This window comes from Amblyomma mixtum, chromosome 1 (genome assembly GCF_055824585.1).
Source record: "Amblyomma mixtum isolate Tamu chromosome 1, ASM5582458v1, whole genome shotgun sequence".
NCBI lineage: Eukaryota > Metazoa > Arthropoda > Arachnida > Ixodida > Ixodidae > Amblyomma > Amblyomma mixtum.
Window position 1 is genome coordinate 47,160,489 of NC_143012.1, and position 15,126 is coordinate 47,175,614.

General features: G+C 49.6%; 1 pseudogene; it reads left to right on the forward strand.

Moving 5' to 3' along the window:
- The first annotated feature begins 222 nt into the window (after window positions 1-222).
- Window positions 223-15,126, forward strand: LOC149366236 (high-affinity choline transporter 1-like; annotated as a pseudogene).

A 15,126-nucleotide genomic window follows, 5' to 3' on the forward strand; every position in this document is an offset into this window, starting at 1 on the left:
GAGCGCAATCTAACAACTGAGTTTTTTCAATACTATTAATACTCCTTTTCCTCTAAAACTCCTAAACATTCCAGCTGTTCCCCGCCTGTGTCTTGGCCACTCCCCCGTGGTGGGTATGTGCCATTCTACTTGAGGCCAACCAACCCCCCATGTGGGTACGTGCCATGTCTTAAGAGGAAGAAGTAGTACGGCACGGGCCGTTCGGTCATCCATCGCACAGCCGTCGATCGACGCCTCGCAGAGCGACCGGGATGTCTTTCTACTTGTATGCGGCGCTCTGCATCTACTACCTGCTGCTGACTGCCATAAGCGTGCGGGCGGGCCGCAAGTTGCGGGAGGCACCGGGGGGCTCCCGCCGAGGCAGCCGCGTGTGGTCTCGCGGAGCCACAGTCCTGGACGACACGGACAACTTCATGCTGCGTTTCTTCGTCTGCGACCGCAGGATGCCGCTGGCCATCGGCATGACCTCCATGACCGGTACGCGGGTGGATTATACGGCGCGCTGCACGGTAAAGGGGAACGTGCGACCAAGTGGCCGCACTCTGTTGAGAGCAGGACAACGCAGCGAGTGATGGAAAGAAAAATGATAGGTGTAACGTGAAGAGATTGGAAGATGGCAGTGTGGGTGAGAGAACAAACGCGGGTTGAGGACACCCTAGTGGAAATCAGGAGGAAGAAATGTGCTTGGGCAGGGCATGTAATGCGAAGGCCAGATAACCGCTGGTCCTTAAGAGTAACGGAGAGGATAGCAAGAGAAGGCAAGCGTAGCAGGGGATGGCAGAAAGTTAGGTGAGCGGATGAGACTAAGAAGTTAACGGGGATACGGTGGCCGCAACTGGCTAAGGAGAGGGTTGATTTGAGACACAAGGGGGATGTCTTTTCCCTGCAGTGGACATAGTAAGGCAGATGTTGATGATGCCTGGTTTCCATACGGCACCTCGCACACTCGTGTGCATGAAAACAAATCGTGGCGCTATCAAACAAGTGCCGCATAGATCATACTACTTTGCGAAATAAGAGTACATATGAGTGTTGCACTGTGTAAAAGGTCTCATCGAATGATCTGTAGGATAGCATTAGCTTGACGGGCTCAACAAACAATTTTTCGGGCTCTTCCGTGCCTGGTCATGTATCCGGCGGCCTTCCTGTTATGAGCTGGACAGTCCAGCAAGAATGGTACACTGCCATGGGCACTGAAGGAGACGCCACCATCATGGCAGCGGCTGTCTTAGTCAATTGACTGTCTTAGTCAATGTCCTTGAGGGGCCGCCTGTGATGTGTTGGCGTTTATGAAGACGACCGAGGAACAAGACTGCCACATAAGCGCCTGAGCTTTTTTCGTCCTCTGTCATTGTCTTGATCGCGCTCTTTAGTAGTGACGAACACCCACCAAATTGCCCAACCTGTCACATTAGGTGCTAGTGTGCTCCGTTGTTTCCCTCTGCGCCAGTCTTGTGAGCAGCCATGAGCAGTTTATTTTAATGGCGCAAGGGACGATACCAACAGGGCCAGTTGCGTGCCATATTAAGTTGCAACGTGCTGCCACTGAGCGCTGCTTCACCCAGAGTGTGCCCCCAAAAAATGGTAGGAACGAAACGAATGATTGAATGAAAAACTTTATTGGGCGATTTGTGAAGGGGATTTGCGGGTGGGTCCCTAGCCCGGGGCACGAGTCCCGGCTTGGACCTTCCACTCCTCAGTAGCTGGCTCTGCGTTTGTGTCATATGAAGCATGACTTTGGCGACTGAAGCGCACTCTTGCGGCGTTCGCAGCGACGTGGGTCGGAGGCGGCTACCTGAATGGCACCGCGGAGGCCGTTTACCGACTAGGCTTGGTCCGCTGCCAGGCGCCCTTCGGATACGCCATCAGCCTCATCCTGGGTGCGTCCCTTAACCCCTTTCTCTCATTCTTTCTTTTCGTTTCCGCACGTCCAGAGAGCTGCTATATTCGAGCTTCGTGCACTCAAGAACGAATTCTTTTACTTGTGCGAAAACTCTGAGATCACTGCGGCGACCCCCACTGGAGCAATGCGAAAGCAAAACGTCCAAATACTATCTTGAAAGTAGTTCGGACGGCGCGAAAACAACAAAGACAAAGGAGACACGAACACAACAGGACGGGCGCCAGGACGGTTCGTGTCTCCTTTGTCTTTGTTGTTTTCGCGCCGTCCGAACTACTTTCAAGATATGAACCAACTAGCCCAAATCAAAGTACTTCTTGACCAAATACTATATCGACGTCCGCGGCTGTTCTGACGTCCATGCGCTAAATCGACGTCCATGGTTATTTTGAAGTCTAAGTTTATTTTTGCGTCTTTTTTCCCATTTAGTTAATTAACCAATTATACCTCTTATGAACGGAACTTTTCCCACTGCAACATTTTATCACGCACTATGACACAATGACACATTTTTCTTCAGAGAACGACTTAATCGTGCGGACAAGTTTGCGGCCACTTTTTGCTGAGGCGACAGAGCCATATAATGCCGTCGCATTAAAAGCATGGAAATTTGCATGGACATATTCGTCTAGAGGAAGACCGTATATAGAACGAAGACAAACGTATTGTTTTCGCTCAAACATACTGAGGAATAATCGGTTGAATGCAAATCACGCCTTTCCCTTCCTTCTGGAAGCCCATCTACTATATACAGCGAACGCACAGTACAACGAAATCCCTTTGCTCGGATCTCGCTCAGGTTGCTCTCTAATCGCACAGTTTTCCGGCGCCCCATGCTTTTCCTGTCAAGACACGCTTGCATCGAATTCGCTCTATTTGGAGCGAGTTCATTTTAAGCAGTGTCTGTTTCATGTAGCTGCGTTGCTGCTAAGCGCACCATGCTGACATTTTGGTAGTCAGTTGGTCGATGCGTGGTAAAATGTAACACCTCTGCAAGATCTTTGCGTTTTTTGTAAACGCCCGGGTAGTGGAACAGCGTGTACGACAAGGACCGGAGGAAGGTAAAGCCGGGATAACACTCTACTGCCTTCTTTTACTGCACGGTTTATATATACATCTTTGAACAGAGTCAGAAATGCGGTAGATTTGTCTCCGCTCAGTTGAAAAACACACCAGGAAAATATCTGTAGTGACAGCAGGTTTTTTTGTAATGTTATTGACCGAAAACGTGTATTAACAGAATTTTTTTTAGTAACAACTAAATTTTGTGTAGGTTCTACAGAAATGTACTATTGAACTACAGACTACAGAAATGAACTCCAGAAAAAAACGACAGTACGATAGAAGAATATTAAAAAAAACACAAGAAAAAGCGGTCTTAGACCAACACTACAAAATATTATGTGGTATTTTAGACATGGCTCTGTCGTTTTCTTCGACTGGGCATCGAAGATGGCGTTTGTCCACTTTAGACCGAAGCTCTGAAAAGTTGCGTTTATATTGCGGCGACGTAGGCGAAAAGGTGCAGTAAAAATGTAAAGGGTGGCATCCAAAAGGGAATTTCCACCTATTTTACATCGAGGCTCATTCAATAGAAGGATGGATAGCTGGGCGAGTTTGTAATAATACATCGTTGGAGGGAACAGCGCGAACAAGACAGACGAAGCAAGAGGACACAAAGACGAGCGCTCGTCTTTATGTCCTCTTGCTTCGTCTGTCGTCTTGTTCGCGCTGTTCCCTCCCACGATGGATCATTCAATAGATCGAGGCCAGCTTCCCTGTCGAAAAACAACACAACATTGGCTGTCGTCACAACAAAATTTTTATAGTATATTTGGGCCCGAACTTGCAGTAACAACAGAAATGTTTGTAGCAGCAATGAAGTTTTCTGTCCTGTTCCTTTTCGTAGCGAGAGAACTACGGAAAAATGCTAAAATACTACAGAAAGATTTATCGTTACGACGAAAAAATTGGAACATTTTGGTCAAGATTCTGTCGTTTTTTTTTTTCGAATTGGTCCTACTGCTTCTTTCTTTCTCTTCTTCATCTTCCTATTACTTCAAACTTGCATGATTTACATGAATAATCTGTTCCCCCTTACTCGGTCATGCATGTAGTGCATCACATAGTGCAGTGCATGCAGTGCTGACACATACCGGTTTTCGCGAACTACGGTCGCAGTGGTGTTTCAGGCCCTATAAAATGCATTTATGCATTGAGAGCACAGTTTCGCCTCAAGTGTGTCAGGTGGGTGTCGGCCCCTCGATCCGTCTGAATGGCCCCACGCACGCAGGAGGCGCGTACTTCGTGGAGAAGCTGGGCCGCACGGGCGCCATCACGCTGCTGGACCCGTTCCAGCGCCGCTACGGCAAGTGGGTCAGCCTGCTGCTGCTGCCGCCCGCCCTGTGCGGAGAGCTCTTCTGGACGGCGGCGGTGCTGGCCGCGCTGGGTGAGGGGGCTTCTTTAGCAGGACCGTGCGCTACAGTACTGTCGGTCACGAAAAACTCCCCAAAGGCGGAGAGACTCCACATTGCGATGCGTTAGCATTATAACACCCACCGTGCCGAAAAAGTTCCCGGTATCCGGTGACGTAGCGTTACGTACAGTTAATTTGTAGGTGACAAACTGAAGATGGTGAAATATCCCTCTCAACTTGTAGAGAAAAGGATTGAAGGTGGTTGCCATGAAAAGACACCCCCCTCCCCCCAAAAGATTGTAAAATTCATAATGGCTAATAATTACAACGTATGGCTCACAAGAAATGAAGCGGACTTAGAATAGCTCTGCAAAGAGCAAAGTTGCTCAGCAGTTTGCTCAGCAATGCTAACTCATTGTCATAGCACCGAACCGCCGCGCAGCCAGCCAACGTCGTGTTGTTTGCCCTGCACAGGTTCGGCTGCGCAGGTGCTGGTGGAGGTGGACATGACCGCGGCCATCGTGGTTTCCGCCGTGGTGGCGCTCTTCCTCACCAGCCTGGGAGGGCTGTACGCCGTCAGTGAAACCGACAGGTTCCAGGTGGCGATCGTATGCGTGGGCCTGGTGAGTGTGCGAGAGAGAGCTCGCGTCCTTAACAGGGGGTCGTCGCGTTGGCAGGGGAGAGTTTCCAATGCCTCGGTCACCGGTTCATTCGCGGTCGAAGAAAATGAAACAGGTGTCGCATACGCACGCGAAACACTGCGAACGACTGCTGCAGGAATAATCTCCAGCCATTTCCCTCACAAACGCAGGTAGTCTGTCTAGGCTGTACCTTCGTTTATTACTACCCCACCTTCCAGTTCCTACAAGCTCAGCTGGACAACACGGATTGCCTATAGCTCTTTATACACGGCCATGCTTGCAGTGTATATTGCGGGAGTCCCAGCTGAGAACAACCAAGATTTAAAGCAATTTTCAGAGAGAGAATGCTCGTGTCTCGACATATGCTTTGAATGAAATTGCTTGAAAGCAAGGAAAGGTGCAGTATCCCTTTCTCTTCTCAGTAGACAAAGGCCCACCGTGAAGGAAGGGAGGAAGGTGAAAAGGAAAGATGGAATAAAGAAAGAGGCGCAGCTGTGGAGGAATCCGGATAAATTTCGACCACCTGAGGTTCTTCAACGTGCACTGGGGTAGCTCAGTGGTTGTAGTGTTCGGCTACTGAGTCGGAGTAGCCGGGTTCGAACCCGACCTCGGCCGCCGTTCGATGGAGGCGAAATTTCAAAAGGCGGCCATGTGCTGTGCGACGTCAGTGCACGTTAAAAATCGCCAGTTAAATTCATCCGGAGCCCTCCACTACGGCATCACTCCTTTCCCGTTCCACTGTCACCTTCCTTCCTTACTTCCCGGTGCGGCTGAGGTGTCCACCGGGAATTGAAGCAGTTACTGCGCCATTTACGTTCATTAGAAAGCACTAAACTAAACATCGCACAGCCCACAGGAATTTTTGATTTTCACCTCCTTCGAATTGTGGCCTGGATCCAACCTGCGTGCTGGGCTTGATCAGATGCGTGGGCTGCTGGTCAAGTGTGGAGCAGCAGGCCTACCACGGGAAGTTTTCGAGGGCAACACAAACAGCTATTGCTCTAAAAACTTCGCCGCTCAAAGGGAACAAATAAGCGATGAACAGCGGTCTTTGACCCTGCAGTGGGCCTGCGTGCCGTTCTGCCTACGGAGCAAAGCGCTGGGCAAGACGCCGACCTCGGACAGCGACTGGACGGGAGAGATTAGCATCAAGGACGCCGGACAGATCGTGGACGAGTTCGCCGTCACGGCGCTCGGAGGATCCCGTGGCAGGTAAACCGCACCGTCTTCCATCAGCGCAGCTGCTCAGTACGTCACGGTGTCTTAGAAGGCCGGGTTTGTGAACTAGCGTGACAGAAATCTAAGTGATGCTGAAATTACAGAGGGCACTTAAGACTACTGACGTGCTTTTTGTTTTATTTCTGTTTTATTTCGATTGAGAGCTTCACCGAGAAGTGAGACAGTTGCTGAGTCTTTCCTCAATCAACTTCCATTTTTCCAATGGGGCATTGCCAGCTGTAGCTGTGAAACGAACGATGAGTACGTACACGGAAGTTGCTTTCGCGCGCAGTTTTGGTTGCGACGTACTGCTCCATTCATCCTGGTCGAAGTTTCATGTACAGCGTTTGCTGCAAGTGCTGGAAAAACCACCCAACAGCCGACATCGTGGGCGTGTCCTGCCTTCTTCGACAGGTGTACTTCGAGCGAATGCTGGCCTGCGACAGCTTATTTGGTGCCAAGATGATGTCCTACATGGCCGCGTTCGGTTGCCTGTTCCTCGCCATTCCACCCATGGTCATCGGTGCGGTAGCCAAGACGGCCAGTGAGTCCTCTTATTGCCCTCTATGCACACCTTTAGTTTCCTACATTCGTTTGTTGTCTTGCTTGCATCGCATAACAGTGCCACTAAAGGCACTGTCTGCGAGGCCGCTATGCTTGACGAGGCCTCCTTGCGTACAGGTTGGGGTGCAGGTACCGTCTTGTGGAACTGCATTAAGATCAAGTGCTCGTGTGGGGAGCTTGTTTTCATTTTAGTGGGTTTAAGAGCTTCATTCCTCCAATTTTGGTGGATGCCGAGTGAGAAAAACCTTCAGTGCGGCCTGCACTGATCACCAGCTAGCCTTTTTTCACGTATTAATGAGAAGGATCACTTCCACTACCATGCACACCTAATTTCGGTTGCTTGTGTTCGTTAACTAATGCGTTAGACGTTGGACTTCATTCTTTACCACGTGAAATTTACCAGCGCTGGATAATTTATAATTGCATTGCTTCCCGAGTCTGTTTCCGTTTCATCAACCGAAAGAAAGCTGCGAAGCGATGAACTGTTTAGGTCTTGTGATGCACACACACGCAGAAAGAATTCCCATATAATTGCTTGCCTCATTCAATAGCTGGAATTACTACAGAGGCATATCAGAGGTTGCATCTTAGTTATTTTCGTGTCTCACGTGACATCAACACTCCCATCCCGCTACAGCTATATTATGCCAAATGTCTGCTGCAGGGACAAAGGGTAAATGCTTCAACGCCTGCCGATGCTTCCTATACCTCTGAAAGAACCAACAAAACGTTAACAGCGTTAACGACAAGGTATCAACAAAACACCGCAAGCCAAGACTCATGGGATGCGTCGTTGGCGCGTCGCGTTCCTCGCAGACTTCACGGCTGCGGGCTACCCGGGCCCGCACAGGCTCACCGAGCAGGACACTTCCGCCGTGCTGCCGTTTGCCCTGCACTACCTGACGCCGCCGTTCGTGTCTGCCCTGGGCCTGGGGGCCATCGTGTCGGCCGTGATGTCCTCGGCCGACTCGTCCGTGCTCAGCGCGTCATCGCTTCTCACCAAGAACATCTACTACACCATCATCAGGCCACGGGTGAATGATGAATGCATGATGCTTGCCACACGCGAGATATCATTGCTGGAGTTTCAGCGTGGACATGTTTAAAGCGCTATCTGTTATAACCGGACACTCCCAGGTCTTGCTGTAGTCCTCTGCATGAAATAACTTCACCGAATATTCACGCGACCACTATCTCGTTGGCAGAACCATGTTAAAAACCAGCTAAGGGATTAGGGGCAACTAAGAGCGGCATCATATAGCATGGTCACGTGATCGACTGTCTCGCCTGCAGGCCCGTACTTAGGCAAGAAAAAGCAAAAGGGCCTATTAATTAGTTTCGAATATGGTTTCGTGACAACCCTGCTCGTTATGCGACCCTATGGGCTCATACCGAGCCGGAGTGAGTGAGAGATTCCTTAGAAATTCAGCTAACGCTCTAGCTCGTGCCTCATTACTCGCAAGTTCTTTAACTTATTTATTTAGTTATGTTCTTAAGGGCTTTGCTTATCGGGCATTGCATAAGGGAATGGTCATGACATCTACAACATTAGGGCCATTTCTGGAACGAATGCGGTTCATAAGTGCCGTACGACGTCCGACGAAGGACTGTTCCAGTCCCGGTATTACTCGACGAAAAATGACCGGGCGTGAGTGATTGCTTACGCAGCAGGACCTTATGCCTTCTTATGAAGAAACAATGGGCTGGTGAAAAGAGTGATTCTCCTGGATACCAACCACAGAACTAATGAATGAGGCAGATTTGAAAAAAATTATCCGTTGCGTTTCAAAGTGGGAAAGACTTGCAGTTCATCGTTCCCAGTACTCCGGGTGCTCAGGGATGCTCAGTGCATGGCTCGCTTCACGTCGACGCAGGCGAGCTGCGCCGAAATGGCCGTCGTGGTGCGCGCCACCGTGTGGCTGGTGGGTGCGGTGGCCACCCTGATGGCGCTGAGCGTACGTTCGGTGTACGCCCTGTGGAGCCTGTCGGCGGACCTGGTGTACGTGGTGCTCTTCCCGCAGCTCCTATGCCTCTTCTACCTGCAGGAGTCCACCAACACGTACGGACTCGTCTCTGGTGAGGTTCATGAGACTCTGCAGAGTGGGCCAGACTTCTTCCTGTTACCCAAGGCTAAGAACGGTGTCGCCTGTTCGATGACGACACGAGGTCGTCAGGTGGTCGCTGAAAAATCAAAGTATTGGAGAGGGCTACTTTTTACATCTGGCGTTACCTGGAACGCACGCAGTGAATGAGATCATGCAACCTAACGGGTAGACACCAAAAAGTCGTGCATATCGGTTCTCAAGATCAGTACAAAGGCTCTTGTTTGAAAGCGAGCAACGTTGATAGGTAATAAGGGAGTAATTACTCATTGACATCCACCCAAGCGCAGGCATTTGAACAACGTCTAAAGGTTTTTGCATGGGGGGGGGGGGGGGGGGGGGGGGGGGGGGGGGGGGGGGGGTTGTGACGTAGGAGACTGAAGCACCAACCAAGCGTTTAGAAAGAAGAAATCGAAAAGTTTTGAAATAAACTTAATCTCTTCTTTTAGGGCCGCTTAATGAAAGCAAGACATATGCGTAGCCCACAGACCCGTTTCAATGCTCGGCTACTTCCTACCACAGCCCGAAAACCGTGTCTCCAAACCGGAGTGATCGACAAGATTCCTTACGTCGTGTGTCCTACTGAGCATGCGTACGTCAGCGAGGCAAAGAACTTGGAAGAAATGTTCAAACAAAACAAAAACACCGTCCGTACGATGAATACCGAAAAGAGGGCGCTCCCTGAACACTTGGAAAGTTTCGACCACAAGATCGCCTTATAGCGAGTAAGCGGGCGTGCTGGGCGTAGGACAGGCTTCGCCCCGAATCGCTGCACATCCAGCGTACAAAAGCGAACATAACATGGGACCTGTACACTACCGATACGTGAATGGCATGCTTCACGGAATCACAGAAAGGATTCGAGGTTTGCTAGAAGAAGGGACTTAGATAGTCTTGAAAACGTTGCGATTTTTTTCTTCTTGGTTGTTGTAGAGTCTCCTCGTATAGAGGCTGTAGTTGAATGCACACAGTACAAAAAAAATTTAAGCAGTAATGAAAAGAAAATCAATGACATATAGGGACTCGGTTATGTGATTTACAACGTTAATTTCTAGTTGGGATGTGGGATCGACAAAGAGAAAGGCCGCAGCCCTATGAGCTACATTAGAAGTTCGTAATGGGAGAAGTAATCAAGTGACTAGAAGCGCAGCAATATTCTATTCACCTAGGACAACGGCTGCTCTCTTTAGCGCCGTCCTCTCAACTCTTCCTTCATCATACCCCTCAAGGCCTGGTTCTGGTGTCCACCCTGAGCAAGACAGTTACTGTGCAGCTCCGGGCCTTTTCTGAGAACTTAGTCCTTCTGGAGATGTAGATTGTACGGCCACCTGTTGTGGCTAGGAGTCATGAGAACTTTCCCGCGAGGACAGCACAACATTCAAAAGGCTCCTGAACTCGCACAAGACCACATAACCGCTCCCCTGGAACCTCGCAGAAAACTCCCCGCGAATGAGGCCCATATTTTGAACACAGTCTTTGTACTCTTACTTAGTATTGAGAAAAAAAAAGATGCCCAGGCTTACCTTGGTTAAGCCAAGAATGCTTTGCATATTGCGCGGTCTTTTTGCGCGAGGTATTGCTGGGCGGCACTCAATTTTCTCAGCAGCTTTTCCTCCGTGACGTATGGATGGATGGATGGATAGGAGCGCCCCCTTTGAAACGGGGCGGTGGCAACCGCCACCATGCTCAGCCGTCCTTTTTTTCTTTTTCTTTTTTTTTTCACTTGGTTTGGTGACGTGAGGTCACCAAACCACGTGACGTCGCGTCATGCGGTTTGGTGGCTGCCCGGCCGCGCCCAACGGCTGAACTGAGTGATTGCAATATGCTACGCATAAAAGAAGGCTTTTGCAATGCCTTTCGAGTAGAAGTGCGACACCGGTGGCGCCTACTTTCCCTCCAGGGGTCGTGATCGGCGTGGTGGTCCGTGCGTTGTGCGGGGAGCCGTCCATGAGCCTTCCAGCGTTGCTCAAGCTTCCGCTGTACGACGACCAGGTTGGCCAGAAGTTCCCCACCGGACGCTCTGCATGGGACTCAACCTGATCACCACCATCGCCACTTCGCCGCTCTGGAAGAAGCTCTTCACGCAGGGATTCCTGCCCCGGTCTCTGGAATGCTGCAGGTATTGACCATTCCAACGAGGACTTCGCGGGCGTGTTGAAGATGATTTTTGCCAGCCAAAAAAGACGTACATACAAGGGAGAAACTCTGGAAGAGAGCAGTGTTGTTCTGCCTTGTGTGTATTCTCTTCATCATGCCATAACAACAGGCCCCCCAACAGGCATGTTTATAGAGTTTAAGCAAGAATTCTCTGTAATTTTTACTGCAGGTACTAACTTGTGTATGTTTGGTACACGAGTGTTACAAAAATTACAATACAGCTCACTACTACGGCGTACTCTGGACCTCGAGGCATGCCTACGTTCTGTTGACAAAAGGGCGCCATTATTGACCCGTTTTGAACTTAACTCATTGCGCAGGCCATTTTCTATGTACGTAATTGAAAAATACCTGACGCCTTGAGGCAATCATGAGCGTATTAAAAGTAACCACCGTGTAGCTATTGCTATCAGCCCTATGTGGTCTTGTTGAACCTACCTTCGCGTCCCGTGCCGCACCCGTGCCCGCAGGTGCTTCCCGGAGCCGGCCGAGGCGCCACATCGCTCCAACGTGCCCAGCAGGATCCCGTCGGGCTTGGGTGGCGAGCAGGGGCTGTCGATGCAGCACACGCCCCAGTCGAAACACACGGAGGCAGCAGCGCAAGATGGTCCTGCCGTCACCAAGGGTGCCGTCGAGGCCTCCGCCTCCCGCGACTCGAGGCCGTCGCGGAAGAGCTCCAGGGTGTCGGTGAGAGCGTTGACGCAGTGTGTGATATGCAAACCGCCGGGTACCACGTATGAAAAACAAATTGGAAGGGGACAATTAAGCTCCGCCTTAAGGGTATGGTGCGATAGCGTAGTCTGCTAACCCGCATTTATGCAGAAGGTCATTCTCTAGTTTACGTTCTTAGATCCGTGGGGTCTTCATACCCCTCCTGGCGCTGTAATGCAGCTGTTAATCGATGCCCCACTACCCTGAGAAGGCAGGTGCTTAATAGCTTCATTCAATTCACTTGACACCTGCAACGGTTGGCAGGTGACAGTTCAGTTAATTTAAATTAGATAAACTTAATTTAATTTTTCTTAAATAAAATGAAATTAAGTTAATGAAACTAGTAATGAGGGTCTCACGGCTGACGCAGTAGATTCCATGTTAGGATGTAGGGCTGTATGGATAAACCAATGCTATAACAGCTATCGTTCTAAAACACCTGGGTTGCCGGCTGCGCTGGCCATCCGAAACCGTACAGCCCGCGTAGGAAGCGGATGCTGAGAACCTATAGGCCACTGCTGCGGTACATAAACAAGGACCACAGTTTAACGCATGCGGGGAATAGCTTGTGCACGAGCTATATTTTATGAGACACCGTCTGGGTGTATAGGTGGTGTTACTTAACACCACGTAACATCTACGCTTTGCGCGGTTTCACCTCTACTTTCTGTTTCCCCTAAACACTCTTTCGTCTCTCTCCCTTTGGTGCCATAGAAGCGTCCGCCCACACTGGACTATAGTTACTGGTACTCTTGCTCTCTTGGCATCTTATCGAACTTCTAAGATAAGAAGATTTCATCTGTTACGCATCTGTTGCAGCCGCTGTGCCATCATAGCTGGTGCACGCCCAAAGTGGCACCTTCCCATCGAACTGCACTTTCTGAAAGAGGCGCTGAAGTGTTGTTTTTTTTTGCGCGGGATCTCCTGCTAGTAAACGTAAGCAATGCTGCAATGGTGGCTAGTTGGATTTTCATCTGTAAGATATTGACGCGCTGTGTAAACACAAGGGCTTACAACGAAGAACAGGAAGGCGAGGAACAGGAGCAGCATTAACACCTCTTTTTGGGCTAGTTGGTGCATACTTGAATTAGACAAAAAATAGCGCCAAACCATGCATACCACGAGAAAAGAACGAGGACGAGACACAAGCGCTAACAGGAACAGGAACACAGGTTCGCGCACGTCACCTGTCTCGTCTTCCTGTTATTCATTGTAAGCCCTTATTCTTAAGTACAGCGCGTCAACGCCTTAAAGACAGTAAAAGTAACCAAGAAAAAGTTTCGGAAGTACCTAAAATACTCGTGAAAACTACCGTAAGCTGACTGAAAGTATTCTGTTCTCGGCTGGTTTCAAATATGTTTTAGATATACTCAATGGACTTTTCTTGGTCCGGGCAAATGGGCGTTTGTTCAAAAAAGCATTTCCGACATGAAAGAGGTCTGACGAAAGAACAAGTATGGTGGGAACAAAACGGACATTTAACGTCGTCCACAGACCTGTCTGGAGTACTCTGCTGTCTTCGCTGGATGGATGGATGGATGGATGGATGGATGGATAGGAGCGCCCCCTTTGAAACGGGGTGGTGGCAATTGCCACCATGCTCAGCTTTTCTTTATTTATTATTTTTTTTTGTTTACTGTGTTGGCAATTCTCATTAAGATTCTCCATCAACTTTGCCTACGGTTTCCTACTATTCTAACCTTATGCCACATCTCTGCTTTTCAGCCACCAATCCTCCAATCGCTTTTTGCTGACTACCACTGCAGATTTATTTACATGACCATTGTTAGCTTTAAACCCTAGGGCCTCAGAAAGAGTGACTGTGCCTGCATCGACATCCGGATGGATACCATCACATTTGATTATGAGGTGTTCAATTGTTTCCACAGATCTACCACACACTGCACATGTGTCATCTTCTTCGTTAAATTTCTTTTTGTAGCTGCGCGTTCTAAGACACCCTGATCGTCGCTCAGCGCGCTCCGCAGCGCGCTGAGCGACGTCTAGCGGTAGCGTCTGATATGAGATAGCCCATCTCTCAGTATGGTCTGAGCATCAGATATGCGCTATCTCGAACCAGGCAGTTCCGCTGGACGTCGCTCTGTGCGGTGCGGAGCGAAGACGACACAGAGTTCGAGCGCTCCAGACAGGTCTGTGGACGACTATACTATCGCGATGATAGTGGGACGTGAGTGTGCGGTAAAATATTTATTTCTGCGAAGTCCAGTCGCCTGAAATGCGTCCCACCCGAGGGGCCATGGCGACGCCGAGCTACAATAAACTTTTCTGAGAACACGCGTTCCATAAACATTGGATCATGAGAGTACGTACATTATGGGCTTGCTTCACAGTGTTTTATTCTGGACGGAGTATGTATTTATATCTCGCGGTAGAAGTTTGGATGAACTAATAGTATTGCGGGGCTAATAAGAAAGTTTCCCAGACCGTGTCAGTAAGTATAACTGGATTAACGAGTTCGAAGTGAAAAAAAATGTTAAAAATAATTTTTCATTACAAAAAAGAAGAAGAGAAAAGAGTACCGTAGTCGCATACAACTCAAGAACGAAGTGGCAAATGCTTCTCAAAGGCAGACCTACAGCCGGCAGATTCGTCAGTTGCGTCGACAGATACTGAAAACGTCGTGGTAAATTCCCTTGAACCTGCTAGCGTGAAATGGCAGGATTAACGTGGATCAACTAGATTAACCGTGGCATCATGAAAATCAGTGGACGCCATTGTCTGGAGGGCTTCCTTTGAGGGGCATCTGCCGCTTTGTTCTCGAGTTGCATCTGATCATATTAATTGGAAGGGCTTAATCAGCGGAGTTAATATCTGAGAAAGGCAAATAATGATTATACATGTATTCTTGCTCTACTGGCTTAGTTAATGATAGTGGAGAGCTAGATTTAAGTATGAGGTAAACGTTCTGTGTTCCCGCCTGTTCCTCACGTTCTCGTCCGTGTTGGGCGCAATTTTCAACGAGCAGCCAGCTAGCCCATGGACTTATCGCAACACAGGCACTGAGCCAGCAGACATCGTGGTTTCAAAAATCTAGTATCGCTTGTCTATTTAACCCAGAATGTTACATACAAGTACTGCGACTAGGTTTCTGAGGCGATCACTGCAATCTCGCAGTTGACGGCAACCTCGGAGTGGGACCCTCTCCAGACGGCTGCGGGGAGTTCTTCGAGCAAGAGCGCGTCCTCCAAGACCGAGGACGCCCGTAGCGCCAGGGACGCACCCGCTTTCGTCACGTACTCGTCGGTGCCCAATGTGGACCCATCCCTGGCCAGTAATGCGGCCGTGCCCTTGGTTAATGTAGACGGGCAGGCAGACGACAGGCCGCAGAAGCCGCCCAAGTCCAAGGTCAAGAGGAGCCGGTCGAAGGTCATGAAGCCGCCGAAGAGGACCCTCTAG